Source organism: Pempheris klunzingeri, chromosome 14 (genome assembly GCF_042242105.1).
Source record: "Pempheris klunzingeri isolate RE-2024b chromosome 14, fPemKlu1.hap1, whole genome shotgun sequence".
NCBI lineage: Eukaryota > Metazoa > Chordata > Actinopteri > Acropomatiformes > Pempheridae > Pempheris > Pempheris klunzingeri.
Genome location: NC_092025.1, coordinates 21,981,205 through 21,999,534, shown reverse-complemented (window position 1 = coordinate 21,999,534; position 18,330 = coordinate 21,981,205).

Here is an 18,330-nt window from a genome sequence, read left to right as displayed (position 1 = left end):
CTGGTTCATAGCCATCGTTGCCTTCTCTGTGCTAACCGCTATTGTCCACTGCTTGTAACTGATTGGCCTGAGGGCTTAGCTCGTTTAGCTTTCTCCACCTGTGAGTGACCAAACATCTGTTTCCCTCAGCCGACGTTTTCTCTCTTTCACCACAACTGTTGTCAGTGTGAGTTTGTGTCACCACTGCTTCCATCATCTTGCAGTTAAGTCTTTGATTAGTTTGTGCCTGCAGTGATGTGACATGTATTGTAGCTTTAGTGCAGTTTATCACTTTATTCTAAATACACTTTGTCACTATATTCTTAGCACAAGGTCCACTTACTGGAAATTTTCTGGAAAATGTCTGGAAATTATTGAACGAGCCTAGAGATTTTTGTCTTCATCTGGCACTCTAAAACAGGAAATTAACGTTTGTTATGTTGAGCAAATAATGCAAAACCACAAGTGAATGTGCATTCGCTTGACTTCAGTAGTACCACCTAAACGGACTACACTGATTTCCTTGAGCTGTTTGGCCCACTGTGTCTCCTATAAATATGTCTGTTCATTCATCTTCAGTACCCACAGCTCACGAGCATCATGCTAAACATAAGTGAAGACAGCGTGCTGGGCAGCTGAGACCTGTAGTGTTGTTTGATTCCATGTAAATAAAAGTAAGCATTTTACTGCTAAAACAAAAACCCAAACTGCTGCAACCGTGAAAGCAGGCAGGTGACTGCGCTAAGTTTTGGCAGTGATTAGCATCCTTGCTATATTTGGTGCTAGTCTAAGCATGGATGGTTTACTAATTTTGATGCACACATCACCAGGGATTGATTTGAAAAAAAAAAAAATGCTGGGTAAGCAGCAGGAACACTGCCAAAAGCACATCGCAACATGACGATCACCACCAGCTTAAAACAGTCCAACTGTTTCTTTCAGCAAGGGAAGCTAATGCTGGCCTGGCACTGATCAGCGTAGTCATTTTGAGCACATGCTGACATTGTCCACCAACATCTGTGATCTCATGTACCACCAGCATCACTCTCTCATCTCTGTCCAGCTAAGAGCAGTCACAGTCCAGCTCAGACCATCCAGGAGTCAGCTCTACCAATCTGCTGCAAGCAGAGTTTTTTTTTTTTTTTTATCCAGTTACATTTTTGGTTCATAACAGTAATATAATGCTGAAGATTGAGATTTTGGAGAGAATGTCAATTTGCTGGTTATTAACCATGCTACATGCTAACATTTTAGCATGCACACTGGACAGAAATACCCAGACAGAAGTGACTTTGTTACCAACTCTCATTATGTATTTGGTAAGGTTAAACTCCCCAAAAACAGTCTGGCACATTCAGACAAATGGAAAAAGCCCAAGCAGTCACAGGTCATAAGGATCTCTAGGGGGAACTGTGCTGAGTATAACTCTTAAATTTGGCTTAAATTGTGAGACTAGTACTGGGTCAGTGTCTGTAAATGAATGTACAATCTCAAGCCATTAAGCATAGCCTCTCAGTGGTCCTTTTCTCAACGAAACTGAATGAACAACAACTTTGGCCTCTTTTAACTAACCAGGAAGGAAATGGGTCTGTGGTGTTTATAGGTTTTTCTTTTCAAGCCTAGAAAGTAAATGAAGGGATTTCACAATGTTTTTCAAGCCATAGTACCTTGCTATGGATTTGGGAGGTGAAATGATGAGTGCGACCATCTTTTTTTTGTACAGTGTTCCTCCTACTTTAGACTGCAAGCTAGTACACTGTGAATGTGTGAATCCATTGTGTCCTTTGTCATAGAGTTGAGCTAATAGTTTGATTGTGAAAAGATGTAGCTGATAGTATGCGACAGAATCCCCAGCGTACAGAAGTCTGACAGCAGCAAACTGGAGAGACACAGTGCCTTTTGAAGGAGAAAATGGTGGCATGCATTCCATTCCTCTCAGTGTCTGTCCATTAAAAGTTTCACATCTTCATCTTCCTGCCGGTTTTGCTTTTTCATTTACTCCATTTGACACATGTTAATGTTAAGCAGCGCTTTGGTCAAGTTGTACCGTATATACAGAATGGTTGAGTCAATGTGTCCTGTTATATCTGACGGGTCCTTTACACTGTCGTTGTTAAGGGACGCTTCTGGTTTATCTTATTTTGGTAGGTTTTGCCATCATTTTCTATTGTTATGCTGAACAGTGTACCCACAAATTTAATTCCTGTGGCTGCTTGTGTTTCGCTGCCAATTAACCTTGTGAGAATAATGTTAGCACAACAAATAGAGAGGACGGCTAAAGCTACAAAAATAAGAGCCAAACTACAATAAACTGGAATTTCCCTTAAAAAGAAAATATTTGGACATACTGACACCTCATCCTACATAACTGGCATTACATGAGAGTTACATCCAGCGAGCCTTTACATCTAAGTACAAGACACAATGACACTTTTCTCAGGTCCCATGTTCTCTAAACTATCTGAAATTGGTGGATTTGTCTGCAGCAAGCATGCAAAATATATTAGAAGTGGATATTACATCGTAGCTTTTGATATGGAAAAAAAAGTTTCATGTATTGTATTGATCTTTTTTCAAGTGTTGTGTAACTTGTACTATTTCCCAAACTTTTTATTTTTGCCTTACAAAGCTCTGAAATGTAATTTAAAAAAAAAAAGGGGGAGAGGTGTCCTAAGCAAACTTTACTGTTTCTGCTGCTGAGTGAAAATATACAAAAAGTCGTTTGTTTTGCTCGACAACAAGGTTGAAAATATTCCGTGATTGCAAATGTGGGACCAGTTATTGTGCAAGTTTACGTGAAAATTGTCTGCACCCATTGTCTCATTTGTGGGGGACACTGGGTGAGCAAGTCCCCCTTGTTCAGATACCTCGAAAATGCAAGAATGACACAGACACAGCCTTGCATTTTTCTCTTTGAGTCTGCCACTTGATTCGGTAGAATAAAGACATCGAGGAGACTTTTTCATCTGGCTCAGTGGCTGCAAGGAGACAAAAGCAACATGAATTTTTCAGGGTTTGAAAAAGAGAAAAAACATTCTGCCAAGGTTCTTAGTCTCACAGTAAGAATCACCAACACACAACTGTTTATCACCCAACTGCTTCACAGTCAGTCAGACAGGAGACTTGAGCCTCCACTGCCAGCAGCTGGTTACTGTCATTGATCCAGAGCTCCCTGTTCTTCAGCTCTTCTCTCTGTAAACAACAGCTCTCATACCGTAGGTCAGACATTGGTAAGATACCTCTCCTGTGTCTGTCTGTCCACTGTCACCGGTGTAAATACTGAATACTAACTGAGGAAAGAAGGAAAACACATCTGACTTTGCATTCTGCCAGAAATTCTTGTGTTCAATAAAAGTAAATGAAAAACAAAAACTTCTTTAAGTGTCTTTCTTAAAGAGGCTTATCATTTAAAACGCAATGTATTCATATCGTGAATAAGATTTAAAGGGCTTATAATGTTACAGTGAACAAGAATTAAGCTGAAACCATCTTCAATGTGAGAGCAGTAATAAAAAGAAATTATACAGAACATTAAACATTTATATACAATATCAGAATACAGATGAAAACATTACAAATAATCTGTACGATAAAAGATACATCAGACCTCCGTAAGGTTCACCAACATTTTAATGTACTTTCTTTGAAGGACGTAAATTAAGAATCAGTGAAAAACTGAAATGTTTAGCTTCCAATTGACAAAATACCACCAATACTGAATAATGTGTGCTGAAACTATGCTGAGTGTAGGAAGTTATTATGTGATACTGATATCAAATAATAACTTCCTATTTATTTACTGGTAAGATGCATAAACAATATTTAAAAAACTGGACCTTGTCTGCGAATGCATCTGTAAACGTATTAGAACAAATATGTGCAGCTCAGACCTGCAGCAGCTGTATGCTCTCTGCAGATCTACCAAATGTAGAAATCTAATAACTCTTTAATGTTGTGCTATTCTGAATGCTGATTCAGATCTGGCAAAGCAGCATATACAAATGGATATGAATATGATGCTTTGCACAAAAGTAGCACAATAAAATGGGATCAGGGGGGAAAATCTCTTCCTTAAACTTAAATGTGTTTTTCCAAAATAAAGCTGTGACATTTATGCTTTAACATCTTACATTTCTCTCTTACTTGTTCAGAGTTTTGGTAATCTGGTCTTCAGCACGCAGGGAGAGATATATTTGAATGCACCCAGGCTTCAGCCTTGGGTGAAGGATAGATATCAAACAGCACAACTCCACACACTTGTGAAACTTTATGAAACTGAATTCAACATTTCTACTCAACATTCTGTATTTGCACAAAATCTGCACACTGACGTAAGAAGATAATCCTAAATTTGTTTCCATTTTATCTGCCTACACTATAGAATGATTTAGTTGGTTATCACTCTATTGTCTTCATGGTATGTCATGTTAACAATAAAACAGTTAAACAAAAAGAAGCTACTGTACATACACACACTAATCACCCACTTTTTAGGGACTATTTTTCATTCACATCAAGACAGACTTAAAGGATGTTCAGTATTATACTGCATGTACATCTGTGCATCATGTACTTCTGTGTATTGACCACTAGACAGCAGTGTGTTCCCAGTCTAGATACACACTGAACCTCACATACACAAGGACCTACATCATCTAACAGCTCAATCACAGGACTCACTGTTTTTACATGCAAAATAATTATTATTAAAACCACAACTGTTAAATTCATTCCAATATTATTTCATCTTGATTTAAGAAACTAAAAATGACCCAATTCAGATGACGTACCAGAGAATCATCTCCTCACATATTATGTATTGCTCACATTTCAAAACCAAATTAAAAACAGCCACAGCCACATGGATCCCTCGCTGTGATGCACTGAAGACTCACGAGAGCTTGACAAAGACCTCCAGGAAGATCTTAAGTCATTCTCTGATTTGTCCAAAAGGTGGCAGGCTAATTCAATTTAACAAGCAAGTCAGTGATTTGTCATACTGCCTTGTAGAAGACATCACTTCTAAACCACTACTCTACACACTAAATACTAATCTATAGCGCGTCTAACCACCACGCGTCACTTTGAATCAGCTCTGCATGACGCCGGACAAATTGAGCGAGGACACTCTGCTTTTAAAGCTGAGTTTAAAAATGTAAAACGCCTCTACATTAAAAATATAAGAAAAGTCTGACAACTCCTCCATTCCACCACATTTCAGAGGAAAACCACATTTATTTGATGGCAGGAGATACAAACGACTATGTGACTTTCACATTCACATAAAACATATCAGCAGGTGTTTTTAAGAGATGGCATAGGAACTGAGTCACGTCCACGTTTTATCTGTTTGTGCACAAAAAAGGAGTAATTCCACAGCACCAAATTACTTCTGCTCTTGACATTCAAGTATATTTTACTGCTAAAACTTCTTGTGAATGGAGGAGAATTTTTATACTTTTTCAATCAAGTAAAAGAATTTAAAAAACTTATTGCAACACTGGAACAAAGAAAGTCATTGAGTATATTTACATGCACATTACCTCTTCTGAATGATAAGTGTAATCTGATTTCAACTGATTAATAAGAGACAGAGATTAATATGTTTCAAAGGAACCCATCATTTAAATTTAAATAAGACTCGGTGTTGAAAATTATGTTCAAATTGGCATTTAGACATCCTCAGAGCTTCATGACATCCCTCTTCCCGCCTGCTGCAGACTTAATTTCACTGCTCCACCACTAACCCCAACTTTGCACACACAGATTAGGGTCCCTTTCAGGAGAGCCATCCCTCCCCCATACTATAACAATGATCCAGTGTGGTCCTCTGTGGTCTGGGATTGATCCTACACACAGATAACTAAAGGCACAGAGCCTAGTCTCATGGCTATTACCTGTTTGAAGACACATTCACCTCAGCGGTCACACACACACACACACACACACACACACACACACACACACAGCCTTGAGAGAAACCTTGGGTTAAGCTGTTTGATACACACTTCACCTATCTGGTTTAGAGCGGACATTAGTTAATGTGTGGTAATGAGTTAATTAGTAAAGTGGCCTTTATGCAACCATCAAAGCCTCCATTAACATATTTTACACTTTAATTCATTGTCAGATTGAAATGTACAAACCACAGTTGTAAAAGTGTGACATCACCAGTTCAGTTTTTCTGAATGGACACTTCAAAAAGTCAAAATGGAAAAGTGGATGTGGTCTGGATAGAGCTGAGGTGGTAGGAGTAAGGAATAACAAGGCAGAAACACCATCAAACACACCCTTCTGTAATCCTTAATATCTCACAGAGTGTTCTGAAACACCTTGTAGCTGTTTAATGTTCCCATTGTAAGGTTATATGTTTTTTACTTTAAAGGGTCATTCCGTTTTTGTTTTTTTTTACAACTTGGGTCTGGGCCTGGATCATTTGGCCATGATTTCCATCAGTAATAATAACATCATACTCAAGTCCAACCGCACAATAAAACTGGCATCTAATTGGATGACTTGACTTAAAGGTCTTCCATGATTAATGTGAAAATAGATGACCAAGTGGTTTGCAGTAAGTAGCATCTGTCTCATGACAACTTAGTTCCCCGTTTCAAAGGCTGTTTCAGCATTTCCTCACTGACTTCCCCAGGAACCATCATTTGTGTGATAGCTTGAGGAACTTTCTGAGATGGACCATTGGAGAGCTTTAGGGGGTGAGTCACCAGCCACGTAGATAAGAGCTGTGCAGCCTGTCCTGAATACACAGTGGACGGGTCAGTTCCTCTGCAGTGTCCGGGATGAATGACTGAAGTAACAGCCAGAGTTTTAAGATGTTTGGATGAAATGAACTAATTCATGATATTTTGTGACACAAGCACATTTCCTACATTATTAAAATCTTTTAAGACTAAATTTACATAACAAAAATCCATGTGGAACCCCAAATGTGGTTTTTTTAACGAATGCTACCTTTTTCCTTTCAAAATCTTTCAAAATTGACAACATTTTTTAGAATGGAAATATCTGAGAGCAGATGAAAGTGATAGATGAAAAGGACATTTCAGCAAGAAGATGAGGAAATTTTACATGGTCACAAATAACAACCAAAATATTTGAAGAGCAGATATGGTTTACATTCCCATCACTTCTTTTGCCTGTTAGATTTTTTGGAAATATAGTTTATTCCTGTCTGTCAATACAGACTGAACAGTGCATTTTTCCCTACATGGAGTGCTGCAGGCCGAGGTCAGCTTTGTTGAGAAAATTAGAGTATAGGCTGAATATAACAGAGATTGAGCTGAAGTTTGTTTTGAGAAATACAGAAGCAAATGTTTGCACAGCAGATTCTCTCTGTCTCTTTTTCAGGCTGTTGAGGAATATTTGTTTTTTCATGCAGAGCCACATTTTAGCATTATCATTTCCAGGCTACTCCTATCTTGTCCCTTTTTGCTTTTGCCTCAGCAAAGAGCCAGTCAGCCATGCATTCCTATCCAGAACACTCTGCTTCATCTCTGCTTCCCAACCTTTAAATCACATCAGAGTTACATCATAGCACACAGACACACACACACACACTTACTTCCTGCTGTGGCGACCATGCCAAAAACATTTTCCTCACAGTCTCTTTCCCTCTCTTTCCCCCCTTTTGTCCAAACTGTGCTGTTGTAGCAAAGAGTCATCATCTACATGGTTTTATCTGATCTTTAGTTTGAGAAGAAACTGTTCTGTTTTCTTGGTGAAAGCTTTTATCCTAATTATTTTGGATGAACATATAGAGTATGTACTAGTGATGGGGTACACCAGGATATTATGTTCAGTCCTAAGAACATTTATCTGATGAGATTTTATAGATTTTTTATAGAAGTTATTGCTAAGGTTAAAAATGAAAAGGCAATGGGACTATTATCATTATTATTATTTTACTTTATTTTAATTATTATAATTAGTAGTAGTATTTACATATTATAATATTTGTCTATATCATTTTTGGTATTGTTTATTTTTTAATCTATTTTATTTAATTATACTGTATTTACTAAATAGTAAATATGATTATTGACTAAAAGAAAAGAATCCAGAAAATAAAAAAAGTGACAAAATTACAGCATGTCAGACCTGAATGACATCAAAATGTGTGCGGTAATGTTTTAATGGGGTTTTAAAATAATAATAATAATGATAATAATAATGATAATGATAATAATAATGATAATAATAATGATAATGATAATAATAATGATAATGATAATGATAATGATAATAATAATAATGATAATAATAATGATAATAATAATGATAATGATAATGATAATAGTGACACAACACAAACAGTTATTATTATTGTTGTTGTTGTTATTATGGGGTGTGTAAATAAGAGATAACAAATAAAGGGGGTCTAGATGAGGGAAGGGGAAAACAGACCAGTAATAATTTAAATCAGTGTATTGTGTTTCAGGAGATATTGATTTTTACCACTGTAAAAGAGTGATACATCACTCCTAAGGTATGAGAAATAAATCAAAGTAATATTTTCATTTGTTAAACTCTTTGTCAGGAGCAACCACTGCTTTAATGCTTTAAGAATAAAGACACTTCTTATACTGTATTTCAAAATGAATCAGTAACCATAACTGACAGATTTGTATAATACAAGTTTATTACACTTTTTTTTAAATTATTTAAGTAATTCCTTGTTAAGATCATCCAGATAAAGGAAAATGCACATATGTAAATATTTAGTGTTCACATACATTTAGCAGAAACACTGGTTACACATTTTCCTTCCTGTTTTGGCATTTTCTTATTGCACTGGACCTTTCAAAGTAATGCACCAGGAGTTCCAGCAAATTACAGAACCTTCGGTTTTTGATCACCAAATCTTCAGAAGGGGGCTTCTTCAAAGAAATAACTTCCCACTTCACTTCTTAAGCTGAACAAAAACTCCTCTTAAATGAATGGCTTTTGCTCACAGCTTGTGGCCGCAGCTGGCAGTATTGTTGCCCACTCTCATCCTCTGGCCACAGAACAGACAGACAGAGGATGAAGGGCGATAGAGGGGGTTGACACAACAGGTACACACATGAAACGACTACAATTATTGCCTTCCCTCCTCCTCAACACCGGCGTCTGACTTGACAGGCTTGGGGTTGATTTATTTATCTTTTTTTCTAAGGGTGATTTCCTCAGATAACTTTTTTTCCGTCTTGCGTCAGGAGGAAAAGCTCAGGTCAAGACGATGTTTGATTCTCTTTTTTTGCTTTAATGAATCACATAATACCTGCACTGCAGGCCATTGATCATCACTTGAGGCAGGGATACAAAAAAAGAACAAAAATAAACGAAATAAACAATACCTCTAGGAAGACCCGGCCTTGATAGATAGTCTTTTGTTTGTTTGTCTCTAAACGTGTCCCTTAGCTATAATATCCATAATAAACTGTGAAGGTAGTCAGGCTATGGACAATCTCATCTAAATGAGCCTCTTGAGTTTAATAAAGTTTGATTATGATTCGGGAAGGACATACATGGGCAAGCAAAAGATTCTGCATTTTAAACAACACTGTGTTGAGCCACTTCATCTGCTGAGGAGAACCGTGTCCAGAAAAAGATGATGAGCGGACCTTAAGCCATCCGAGACACTAGAGGTGCTGTCCAGGTAAAAATGTAGGTCGGAGTAAGATTTTGACCAAGCAGGAGGACAGTCTTAACTCTGTGTGTGTATATATATATATATATATATAAATATAGACATAGCTGTAGTTAAAGGTTTTGTTTTGTAACTTATATTTACATTTAGTTGAATATGGGTCATCTCTCAATTGTGCAACATTCCCTCTGACCTCCATCTTCCTCCCAAACTCTCGTCTCTTTTCATTCGGTGTGGGCATGTCAGCTCTTTGAATAAGGGGTCAAGTGCTGTTGCTGCCTTCAGGTTTGAGATGGATCCTCTTTACTTGGCCAGCTCTTGTGTGAAATGCAGCCTTGAGTTACAGCACACATGCTGGCTCCTCGTATAAAATCTCACTCCAGGTGAATCTGTCCAGGAGCACACTGACATGCCAGAGATGTGAGCAGAGACGGCGCGAAAATGAGTCGCCCTAAAATGAAGTAAAGACAGCATTAAAGTGAGAAGGTTGTGCTGCTGCTGCTCTGTTTCTGTCTGTTCTACACCACTATGTCAACGTGTCTGCGGTCACTTTTTTCAAGGGTGTTAAAACAACCATTGATTATGTATGCAACCTATTGTCGCCACGGTAACGACCTACTGTGGGGAGTGATCATGCTCTTTTTGAAATCAAGTACGGTAATTTTGGTGTCTGAACCTGATCAAGTAGTTTTGGCGATCAGTTCTATATCGTAACAGCTGAAGAAGGTGAAGAAGGAAAAACATTGTTCTGCAGGTACATGTTACCTGACAATGGTCCTCTCTGGTGATGCACTTTCTATTATTCTTTATTTTTCCTGTAGCTCTGCTTGGAAGTAAAGATAGTGTCAACTTTTTGGCTAAAGACACCGTAATGATGTCACACTGGGGACAGACGGCCTCAGGGCCTCCAGGCCCTGACCTGGTATGCTCAGGGGTGCAAAGCTGGGCCTGGGTCCAGGGATTATAGAAATGTACTGTTAGAGCTGTTGTTGAGCCGTTTTCGGGGAACAGTTTTTGTTGTACCTCTGGCCTGTGTGATCATGGCCTAAGGCACATCCACATTTGCTTCAGCACTCAGACCATGGTTGTTGACACTGATCCTTATGTGCATTGTTCCCTTCCTTTTTCCAAATGTGTGCTGAATAGTAAATGATGAATAGTAATGACTGGGTTGCAAAATGTATGAATGAGTGAGTTGCATTATGCTGCATTTGTTTATCGCTTCTATATTGTTTTTTCCATCACATCGTATGTCTGTTGTTTATGTTCATCCTCCTCCTGTTGTGGCTCCTGATGCCGTTTTGACATTGGCTATAAGGGTTTTTCAGTGCTCTCCCTCTTGACATTGAGCACCTTTGCAGTTACTGACATTCTGCTGACATATTGTTGATCAATGCATCTGTAGTTTCAGCTCATATAATGTCCTCTTTGTCGTCTGCTCTGTAGTCTGACATTGCTTTGAAAACTTATACATCCAAGTGCTGATTCTCAGACTCCTTGAATAGCTGACAAACTCTGCTAAACTGAATCCAAGCAGGAATCAGAAATTTTATTTTGTTGACCTCGCTTCATAGACGGCTATGAAGTGTTCTGTATCAATACAATACAACATTACTCGTACTTCCTCAATACTTTTTATTTTTAAAACACTTTTCTTTATGGAACTTGGTTTTGTCCTCCTACACCAGTTCTGAATATTTATTACTAACGGATCCTCAGGAAACTCTTAGTTCACTGCTTCGTGAATGTGGCCATGACAGTTTTGACTGTACTGATAGTCAGCTGCACATCAGTTCTTAAGAATAACTGAGATCTGAGATATTCATGCACGTGCATATATGTGCAATCATAGTATATTTATTTATATATATTCATATTTAAGTCTCTATTGCTTTTGTTATGGCGTGATTAAGTTTTACTGTGAATGTTATTTTGGTATTTTCATCAATACTTTTTGTCCTCAGGTTTGTCTTAATATTCTGCGTGCCAGAGGAGCACAAGATAGAACAGCGAACAGTGTCGAACAGCAAGTATCAAACTTTCCTGAACTGCATGGCTCCGTGTCAGTTATGTCGTATTCCTTTTGGGAGAGAGTTACAGAACACACATAAAGAAAAACATGTTCATTGGTTGTGCTGTGGTCAGGAGGGCGTCACAGCTGCCTGAAGGCCAAAACAGACAGGGTGAGGAGGAGTTTCTTCCCTCAGGCCATTCGGGTCCTGAAGTGTACAGAGGAGATTTGCAAATAATTTGATATCCATAATTCATAATTCATACACCTGTTTTACTGATGTCACCATGACTTCTACATGCATCTTCTATTCTTTTGTTAGATCCATTCTACTGTATTTGTCTATTTTTTTAGATTTGTTCTGATAGATTTGATGACGTGTGAAGATCTCATTAGAATCCACATTTTGTCATCATTTATTATCATTTTGAGATGCTTGCATTACATTACACTCACCAAAATAATTGCTGACATCTGAGAATAGAGCAACATTGCTGCATTGAAATCTGACGCAAAATGCTGTAAGTCTGGCTAACCTGCTGGTTGTTTACAACCTGTCTGATCATTTGACTTCTTAAATTTCTTGCCACGACAGCCTCTTTTATAGAAATGTCACTGCATACACAGGTCTCAAGTCCCTATTTGCACTAAATCAGACACATTTCACATGAAATCTGACTGGGTTTTGAGACTTTCAAACTATCTATAGACTGTAATTAAATTTGGTTAGAGGATAAACGAATAAAGGTTATCCTAAATGATTGCTGCACAGATATTGGAAACAAGATGGAAGAGAGAAGAGGGACAAAGAAAGAGAGAGATGTGCTAAAGGATTAGCTGTGAGGAGCTTCCCTGTGGCGAGCAGGCCTTCTTTTCCGCAGGAACACTGTAAGGTGATTACTGTGTCGTTTGCCATCGGTCCAGTGGTTAAGCACTATGGACACAAGAGCTTGACTGCCTCCATTCTGCACAATGGGAATTGGACTTTTTACATGCCTTCCATTTAGCAAACTCTGGAAAAAGTGCACTCACTTTGTGAAAGTTTCAGTTAAAAAGGTTTAAAATAATCAAAATTGAAAAGCAGTCGAAAAAAGAGAAGAAGAGAGATGTTGCTTTGGAATTCTGCTTCACTTTAGGCAGCTGGTTCCTGCGTTTGTGTGTGTGTGTGTGTGTGTGTGTGTGTGTGTGTGTGTGTGTGTGTGTGTGTGTGTGTGTGTGTGTGTGTGTGTGTGTGTGTGTGTGTGTGTGTGTGTGTGTGTGTGAATGAAAGCCAACGGTGGCCTTGAAGTGTAATACCTTGGCCAGAGGAGGTGTACAAGAGGTGGTGGACATACACCCACCTAGACACCGAGCACAAATGTACATGTAGCTGCACAGAGTAATGTATGCTTGGATGTTTTGATGTTTTATTTGTGGCCGGTTAGTGTAAAAAACACCATGTGAGCTTTTTGAGACCCATTGACTGATGAGTCATGTCCCTATGAGCTGGGTAGGACGCCTTCAACACCACATTTCTTTTGTTTGCATTTTTTAATAGTTATTTTTTCACATTTTATTTCGTTCTTTATTGTATTTATTATCAAACGAAAAAGTGGAACCAAAAGTGGTTCCCAACAGCAGGTACACATGCACATCAGTGCTGGAGGAGATGTAGGCTACAGTTTAACGATGTAGAGCATCAATCTCTTTTTCAATTTCAATTAAATTAGTTATACACACTTATTTGCAGTTTGAGAAATATAGGCATAATTTGCGTTGCAAGGTGGGCATTAAAATCCAACATTTAGAAGTAGACTCCAAAAATAACTCTTTCTGACTCTCTAGTTATATCAGTGTGTGTGTGTCAGTGTGGTTACAGGTTAAATGTGCTTAGGCTAGTGGTGATGATGGATCTTTCAAGGAGGCTGAACAGTTTGGAAAATAGGTTGCTACTGCTCAGTTTGAGCTTTTATTGGCAAAGAGACAGCGCAGTCTCATCTGTTCTCTGCTGCTTTCTAATGCGTCGTGTTTGAAAATAAAAATCTGTTACCGTGTTGGCAGGTCCCTTTCATCCCGTTTATTATCTATGTTCTCTAAATCAACTGTGGATATATTGTCCTTTTTTATATGAATTTATGCTCCTTACAGTTTTTGGGTGAAGCAGAGAAGACGAAGAAGAAAGGTGGCAGTGGAAAAGAGAGCGAATAAGTTTGTGTCGCTTTCAAACACCATAACTGCACAAATAACCGACATGAAAATCTCTAAATAAATAGACGGTATTGACCCTAATATAAAGTGAATTTATAGAATAATTCCCACAGATGTCTTTTTGTATATGTATGTCAAAATCATATGTCATTATTTTCTCTACAGGTACCCCTGCTCTAATTGTGCCTCCCCAAGAGTTTCTGCTTGCATGACGGTCCATCATTTTAATTTATTTTGACACAATATTTTCACCAAAAAGAACTTGATGCACCATACCAAGCAGGGTAGCCCACCCCAGCCCTAACCCAAATATTACTTCTACATTTTTGTCCAAACCCACGCCGACCCTGTGGGTGCCAGCGGGTCCTGTCAGGCTTTGGTTGGGTGTCACTGGCCACCTTCTACTCTGATTGCACCATATTTCATTGATAACCAAAGGGCAACACCAGCAAGCAAATATATTATTCTTACAACAAACTCTTTTTTTCAAAAATTCGACCTGAAAGGCGACGGTGGATTTCCCAATTTGGAAAGGATTTCAGTTTCTGTGTTAAGTGGGTCACCTCTCTATGCACAGTGTCCAAGAGGCATGAAAAGCCTCCAGTCTCATTCATGGCAGGGTCTTGTGTGAAAGTAGACTTGAGTGGGCCGAAAATACAGAATAAGCACTGGGTAGCACAGTAGGCTGGTGAGGAGGAGGCTGGGGTATACACTGATCTAAACATCCTGTTTATTTTTGAAGCTGTTTTGCTATTCGTCATTTTCCTTTCATGAAAAATAACTGAAGTGATGGATTTGTTCAGTTCTTTTGCCATTATTTTTCTTCAGTCAGTATAACTGTGTACCAGCTGCACTGACTGCAGCTTATACAGTAAGTGTCACAGAGTATTACTGTACATAGTATTGCTTAGTGATGTAATGGATTAAAAGACTTTACACTGTTTGAGCATTACATTTAATCTAATACAACATTATACCAATCATTGGACCTACATTTTAATCTTTTTCCTTTTCTCTCAATCCCCCTTTTTCCTCTTTACTGCCTGTCTCTCCACATCTATTTCTTCACCCACCATTTCACCACTGAGTCCTTCCCTTACTCATTACAGTGATGTGAGATTAATTTAAGTACACAGACTTTGTGCTAAACTAGTCTATCTCTGGGCTTTTTGGCCCTTCCAAGATGTCCATGCAATCTCCTCTGAAAGGAAAGAGGCTATTAAGCAGCCCTTCAAGAAAGGATGGAAGGAATCAGACCGAGGGCAATTGAACACAGGTAGACAAACAAATTCACACAGTGACACTGGGAAGAAATTGAGGTGTGTGTGTGTGTTTGTGTATGGTATTTCTTTAGATGTGCCCTTTTAGTTCTTTATTCAATTATTCAACAAATATCCTGAATGAATGAACGATTTCTGCTGTTTCAGTAAATAAAGCAAACATTTGGTGATTCACACATTTTTTTGCTTTAACAAAAAAATTCTTCTTTACAAAACTCAATTTTGTAAGATCATAGTCAGGTGTATGATTGACCAATTATACCAAACAGATGCTAATGATCATTTAAACAAACAGCTGTAGGAGGGTTAAAACTGGGTGAGGAACAGCCAAACTACCAAGGTGAGGTTGTGGAAGACAGTTTCATGTCACAGGTCATACATCACGGCGAGACTGAGCACGGCAACAAGACACAGGGTAGTTATACTGCATCAGCAAAGTCTCTACCAGGTAAAGATTTCAAAGCAGACCGAGGTTTCAAGATGTGCTGTTCAAGCTCTTTTGAAGATGCACAAAGAGAAATGGGCAAGTAGATGAAAGGAACATTATGCTTACTTCCCTTCAGAATCAGAAGAAACCAGTGGGACCCAGGTGCACCCATCTACTGTCCGGAGAAGTCTGGCCAGAAGAGGTCTTAATGGAAGAACTGCGGCCAAAAAGCCAAACCTCCGACGTGGAAACATGGACAAGCAACTCAACTATGAACGAAACCATTCGGAACTGGGCTGCAGGAAGAATGACAGGTCTGGGTGAGTCCAAATTTTAAATACTTGGCTGTAGCAGAAGGCAGTTTGTTCGCTGAAGGGCTGGAGAGCGGTACAATAATGAGTGTCTGCAGGTAACAGTTAAGCTGGTGGAGGTCCCTTACAAGTTTGGGGCTGGATTTCTGCACATGGAGTTGGGGATTTGGTCGGGATTAATGGTGTCGTCAATGCTGAGAAATACAGGCAGATGCTTATCCATCACGTAATACCATCAGGGAGGCGTCTGATTGGCCCCAAATTTATTCTGCAGCAGGACAACGACCTCAAACATATAGCCAATGTCATTAGGAACTATCTTCAAGGAGAACAAGGAGTCCTGGAAGTGATGGTGTGGCCCCCACAGAGCTCAACATCATCGAGTCTGTCTGGGATCACATGATAGAAGATAGAAGGATTTGAGGCAAGATCTGTGGTTCGTTCTCCAACATGTTTGGAACAACCTACAAGTGTACCCACAAGAACTGATGCTGTTTTGAAGGCAAAGGGTGGTCACACCAAATACTGATTTGATTTAGATTTTTCTTCTGTTCGTTCACCTTGTATTTTGTAAATTGATAAAGGTGAACGACCAAACTTTTGAAAGTATTCTTATTTTAGAGGCTTTCTTCACACCTGCCTAAAACGTTTGCACAGCACTGTATATAAAATATACTCTCTTGATCTCAAATTTGGAAAGTGCAAACAGGTATGATATAAGTTAATTGCTTTTGAAAATTTTTTGAGAAAAATGTACATATTTGAATTGTTTAGCAGTTCACATTTGAGCATTTGTGCAAAACTGACACTGTGCCCTCCCATTGGTGTGAAAGGGAGGCCGTTGGAGTGAACAAAACAAAAAGGATGATGAATGTGCTCAGTGCAAACCCATTTGCACCTGGCATAAAATTGTGATCTGAATATATTTTCTAGACAGGGAAGAGTTCACGTTAATGCAAATGTAAATGCAGGCAGAACACATTTGAATAGGAATGTGAACAGATTGGCCGGTCAACTCCTGGCACTCATTGTGATCTCAGCTAGGTGTAAATGCAATCTGTGCAGTTTGGCCACATTCTGAAGAAAGAAATCTGTCCAACAGCCACCTAACTATTGCACTAAAAAGCTCTATAAAGCCACAGTACATGACCTGTTCAGCAAAACACAGCTGGGGAACAGACACAGTTAGCTGGTGAACATACTGGAGCATTTAGCAGCCAAAGAGACACATACAGTATTTCCCTTAAGAGATGGCTGAGATCAAAAACGGTCAAAATGGGAACTAACATTAAAGTTACATCATGTCAACGGGCCAGTGACACAACTCCATGTGAATGATAATATTACTCCATAATGGCTGGATGTTTGAATAAGCAGCTTTTGCGCACAAGCTCATCAAATCAGCTTAAAAAGTGATGATATATCAGTTTTGTGCTCACACCTTGTTTCCACTGCCCACAAGTGGCCACAAGAATCAGTTACTGCATTTCTAAAGTGTTTTTCTAATGTTCAAATGAAAAAGAAAATGCCAAAAAACACATTTAGTCTCACATCTTTAGCCCCTTGCAGACCACATCTTCAATGGCCCCCGTACTTCCCACGTGCTTAAACAAATATTAAGGCTGTGAAACAGGATTCCCTGAAGAAAGACTGTTCGATGTACAGTGAAATCCCTCTGGTTTATTTGGTCGATGTCTGCCTCATCCACTCTCACTGTACAATGCACAAGGACTACCTGAGGCATGGGAGAGAATTGATCTCCTGTCAGATTGTAACTGGGGCTCTCTCCTCTCAGATCACCACTTCTCTGTTGTGATTTCTTCAACCAAGGAGATCAGCTCACTGTGGTGTAGAGTGTAAATGGGTTCAAATATGTTAATTATTAATGAGAAAATTACCCCACCAAAGTCCATGTGGGGTTTTGTGTTTGTCTGGGCACATTTGTGCCAGACTCCTTTTCCTATGTACCACCTGTCTAAACCAGAATAGATTCAGACCTTGAAGCTTTGTTTTAGAGCTGAGAATTGAGAATGGCAAGAAATTTGTGACAGACGATAAAATTTTAACTAAAAAAGAACTAAAATGACTGTGATCTGCTTTTTCTTGTACAATTAGCCTCATCGGTGCTCATTTAGCAAAAAGAAAATGGTGAAAAAGATGAGTTGGCTGTGTCCTCACAGATACAAAAGTGCAGGGAAAAACATGGAGCTTATAGAGAAAAGATGTTTTGCCTGCTGCCCTCTGCCCGCCTTGTCTCTGCTCATGCCTTTGTTCTTATGTTTTGATGCTCATATTTTGTTTTGTACTGAATAATCTCCCCTCAGGTGTGACAATACAAGCTCAAAGCTAGGATGAATCATCAAGTTAATGTTGTCCTCCCTTAAAAAAATAGTGGCCTGTCACACACACACACACACACACACACACACACATAGTATATGTACATTCCTACCAGTTTTCTGTGTCAGCTGCATGACTACCTGCAATGT